At 40.4% G+C, this 5233-nt stretch overlaps 1 non-coding gene across 1 annotated transcript; it reads left to right on the top strand.

Moving 5' to 3' along the window:
* Nucleotides 1–562: 562 nt before the first annotated feature.
* LOC111558863 lies at nt 563–689 on the top strand. The gene has a single exon (XR_002739989.1). It is a non-coding gene; the product is annotated as a small nucleolar RNA SNORA77 (small nucleolar RNA).
* The last annotated feature ends 4544 nt before the right edge of the window (nt 690–5233 follow it).

Consider the following 5233-nt stretch of genomic DNA (forward strand, 5'->3'; position numbering starts at 1 on the left):
ACACTATCCAACCAGTATTCCAGATGATATTAATGGCACCAAATTGATGTTTTACCCTATTTCGTACTTTTCTCTCTTTATTGACTTTAAAAGCCCGATCATGCCCGAAACCTCCTTTACTTGTCTCAGTAATCTTCTACCCATGAGTTCATCTAATGGTTTATTCAAATCATGAATATTTTGAAGCCGCACACTCTCCTGGGAAAATATGTCCTTCACATTTCCTGTCTACTATGTAAAGTATGCATTGCTCTCTTTAATCTGAACGAAACTATCTTTTGTAAGCTTCCAAGGGTGACTCTTCACTCCATAATTTGAAAAACAAAGAAGCCTAGTTAATTTTCTCCATACACATTCAGGTTTCATGAGCTTCAATCCTGCACTCATGTTAGGGTCTATCTTTGAAGCGTTCTTACTTAGAAAACCTACTCAGTAAAGTTCTCCAGCCATTCAATTATACAAACTGCTGTCGCTGAAGGTGTTTCCAGCACTGCTAACAGTCTACTTGGTCTGTGATCAAAACTAAACAAGGAAATGTATGCGGGAAAAAAAATCAGTGTGCACAGACTCACTCTGCGTGCGGCTGCAGCCCCAGGTTGAGTGCTTTCTCTGCCCCAGAAACATCCCCACGTGCTATAACCACCTTCACCTACCTGTCAAGGGTGATGCAGCCATCTGGGGACACAGGGAGAAGAAGAAAAATAAATCAGTGCGGATTTCTATTGGGTGCCAGGACATGTGGAAGTTTACATTTTGAGAGAGATGTTGCTTTGTCCCGACCAACACCAAGTCCAGAGCATATGATTTCATTCATTAGTCAGTTGGTTTGTCCATTTGTTAAATAATTCATTTGTTAAAAATCTAATATTTATTGAGCTGCTACTGTGTGTCATGCCCTGCTCTGGGTGTTGTTGAAACAATGGTGACCTTGCCTTCATGGCATTTATGGTATAGGTGGTTATATGTATTTCTCTTTCTGAAAGAGAATTTAATTGGCCAGCACTCGTGTATATTAGAGGGCGGTCTGTTAGAGGGCTGTTAAAAAATGCATAGCCAGTTAATGAGGAAGAGGAAGAGAGGGAGCAAGGTTTACTTAGTATTAGTAGCAGAGATATCCATACATCGCTAAACTTCATGTCCAAAAGAGTTTTAGGTGTTAGAACACTCATGAGGACAAAAGAGTCACTTTTCTCTGAGTCAATACTCCTAATTTTACTGTGTTTAAGGACTCCTTTAAAAAAAATTTTTTTTAACATTTATTTTTGAGAGACCAGGAGAGACAGAGCATGAGCAGGGGAGGAGCAGAGAGAGAGAGGGAGACACAGAATCTGAAACAGGCTCCAGGCTCTGAGCTGCTAGCACAGAGCCCGACTCGGGGCTCCAATTCACAAACTGCGAGATCATGACCTGAGGTAAAGTCAGATGCTTAACTGCCTGAGCCACTCAGACACCCCTAGGGATTCCTTCTTAAACTAAAACAAGATTCATATCCACTACCCCTGCCCACACACACAGAATAAAGAGTAATGGTTGTCATAAGAAGGCCCATAATAAGGAAAATTTCCTAGTAAAGAATAATGTTTTGTTTTAGGGTTCCCTCAAGTACACCCTTGAAACAAAGATTTGATTCCAAGTAGTTTGTTTTTGAGATAACACCAAGAAACAATAGGAGAATAAAGAAGTAGGGCGGGGAAGGGAAAAAGTCTAATACAGTGAGTTCATGAGCACATTGCTGCTGTAGGCAACTGGGACTCAATCCTAATGAGGAGTCTCAGAGAGACTATGAACTATGCACCTAAGAATTATCCCTCCCATGGCAAAGAACCTGGAGTATTTATGTACCAACTACAGTTCTTCCTTGTATGAGGGTAGTTCCTATGGGCATTAAATACTCCCCAGCCCTTCTGATCTGCCATACATGAACTGAGCTCATTCCTGGGGACAGAGAAATCTCTAAGGCAGAGAGCATAAAGAACTATCTTCAGATGACCCCAGGGTACACCTGGGTATATGGGCAGTTGCCAGCAACAAATTTTAAAATAGATTTGTATTTTCTTAATTACAAGAGTATTTACGTATTAATGAAAATAGCAGTCCCTGGTGAGCCATTATATGTCCTCAGACAAAGCTCTACCAAGGACTACAACCCAAAGGTTAGGACAACTGTCCTATATAGCTTGACAAATACATGTTATAAGAAAGTAGAAATATTTTTCTTCTTAAAAAATCATAAAGGAAAAAATCATATTGCATACTTATTTCTTTAGAAGATAATCCTATTCTTTGAGCCATTTTTGAAACCAATCTCTGCCTTCGAGGGTGTAAAATAAGATGTGGCACCTTTATGCAGGGCAGCCCCTACCACCAAGATTTTTGCTATTCACCATTCTTCTGTAGTGCTTCTTCCACACTCCTCTTTGGGTGAAACTGATCATTTGATAAGCAGTAGGAGGTCACTGGAGCCATTGCTAATCTAGAACTCTCCACAAGAAAGCTACCATCTCTGGCCAAATGTAACCGAAGAATAATTTGAAGTCCTTCCAGAATAGAAAGTACAACTGCAGTATGGAATACTTGAACTGCATGTGCTCAATCACAAAATAACTGTCAGGAGAGTATTAAGGACCAGTGATGATCTCCACTGCTCCTTGAGTTCATTTCTGCAAGAATTGAGCTTGAGTGTAATGGGAGCTAGTAAATGCTGAGAGCAGGCCATAAAATTTTTTTGCCATTTCACCCCCATGCCTCACTCCTAGACTAAAAACGGACAGTGGGCACTTGTGGGCCATATTTCAAGTGTGGGTTTAGGTAATCCAAGTGGTAGGTATATGCACTAGGCAATTATTTGAGACCTATTACGTGCACTAAACAGTTTACAGGGGGAAGAGGGAAGAAAATATTGTCGAGACCTCACAAAATTACATTCTTGTTGAAAATAAGCATACACAGGGGCGTGTGGGTGGCTCTGTCAGTTAAGCATCTGACTCTTGATTTTGGCTCAGGTCATGATCTCATGTTTCATGGGATTGAGCCCCACATCGGGCTCCATGTTGGGCATGGAGACTGCTTGGTATTTTCTCTCTCCCTTTCTCTCTGCCCCTCCCCCTCGCTTGCGTGTGCTCTCTCTCAAAAAAAAAAAAAGAAAAGAAAAGAAAAGAAAAGAAAAGAAAAGAAAAGAAAAGAAAAGAAGCATTCACAAAGATTCACAAATAGCAATGGTTATTAGCTCAACTGACCAAGGAACAACAGGTTGGGAACAGGGGGCTAAACAACTTTCTAGAAAACTAGTTTTAGTTCTACAAGGAAAGGCAATCCAAATCTCTTCTCTACCCTGACAATAAAATATCAATCTTCCCAAATGAAGGGTGGAAAGCCACTCCATACACAGAAATGGCCACCTATCAAACATGAACAGAGTATTGAAATCAAGAGTAACACAAAAGGGTGATGTTCTAGCCAGCACATGAGAGAAGAGCCCACATAACCTAAATTTCCCTCATCCTACCCATGGCCAAAGGCTTGGCAGCCCCCTCTGAGGAAAAGTATCCTTCATTCTCAAACTAGAGCCCTTCATGAGTTTTAAAAACTTACACTCATTTTCTAGTAGAAACTGAGCAAAGAGAGACTATTCTATGTGGCTGAACAGGAGAGACCTGCCTTGCTGAAGGTTAGGACAGTCCCAAGAAAGCTGGGGCGGGGGCGTGTGGTGTTCCTGCGCTACTCTATGGAATCACAGCAGCTTTTCCCTGCCTGTGTCTGTACCTGTCTGTTCTCACATTACTTATGCTGGGAGAGGCCTCACGGAAGTCTATGGCCCAGTGCCCTGTTTATACCCCATTTATGAAAGGGGTGGCTCAGGTCACTAAGGGTACAGTTGAAACTCAGATCTGGTTCTAATCCAGCTTCCATGTCATCTTGGGCAAGTAATTTATAATGTAGGTTTCAGTTTCCTCATGCTGGAAAATCATAAACAATTCCCACCTCACAGAACTGTGAGCATTAGTGAGAATACAAAAATGTAAAAAACAATCCAAATCTCTCTGGCTTGTCAAGCACATTTTTTGTTCTTATCAAAGTCCAGTGCAGTTTGGTGGTCAAGGTGATGGGGAAATACTGTCCACATGTCATTCAAAGACGCAGGCTCCTTCCATCCTGTGTATATGTCACAATCTCAGATCTTTTCCTCTTCTCGATTAAGCCAAAGGATTGTGCAGAGGGCTTGTTATTAAACTACACCTGATGATGGCACATGCCATTTCTCCCCATATTCCATTAGCCAAAACTCAGAACAAGGCTCAACATTATTATATGGGAAGCTAGGCCATAAAGTCCAGTTATGTGGCCAAAAGAAAAAGGAAATGGGGTTTGATAAACATAGTTGCTGCCACCATAAATTTGTCTAATTTGGGATACTGTAAAGTATTAGAAATGTAGTTAGCTACAAATGTAAAGTTTATGCTTTAGTCATCTGAGTTCTATGTCTAATAATTGGTTTCAAAATCAGATTGGAAGATACAGTGGTTATTTTTGAGTACCCTAAAAATGAACGGAAAGGACTGTTCAAATTAGAGAGCTTTTTCTTTGGGGGTGAAAGCTTGAGCCTACAAGATATTGGAAACCATGCTCCCCACCACGTGGAAGAACCTAGTACAGAAAATTAGGCTTCTAGGCATAGAGAAACATAGACGAAAGTTGCAATAGGAAGAGAAGATTCTGGTGGTGATTCCTAGATTTGGTGATCCTCAAGGCTTATAGGAGATACCTCAGTGCCTTTCCACCAACTTCTCCTTTGTGCTTATGTTGGATTTATTTAGGACACTTGCAGCAACAGCATTCCTAAGAAAGACTAGCACGTTAACGAGAACAGATTGATAATATCAAATACTGGAAAAGATTTGGAGCAAATAAAATAGTTTTATGCTACTTGTGGGGGTGTAAACTGACACTACCACTTGAAGAACTGGTAACATGTCCTGAAGCTGTATCCTATGACCTAGCAATTCTAACCCTAAGTATATACCCAACAAAAATGTATGAATAGCTTCATCAAAAGTTATATGCAATGTTATTCTTAACATTCCCCAATTGGAAACAATCCAAATATCAATAATAGCATGATAGATCAATAAATGTTCATTGGTATATGAGCGGATAAAGAAATTATGGAGTGTGAAAATATATATTCACACAGCTTTAAAAAGGAGATCCTGCTATTTGCATCAACATGGATGAA

This window comes from Felis catus, chromosome X (genome assembly GCF_018350175.1).
Source record: "Felis catus isolate Fca126 chromosome X, F.catus_Fca126_mat1.0, whole genome shotgun sequence".
Lineage (NCBI taxonomy): Eukaryota > Metazoa > Chordata > Mammalia > Carnivora > Felidae > Felis > Felis catus.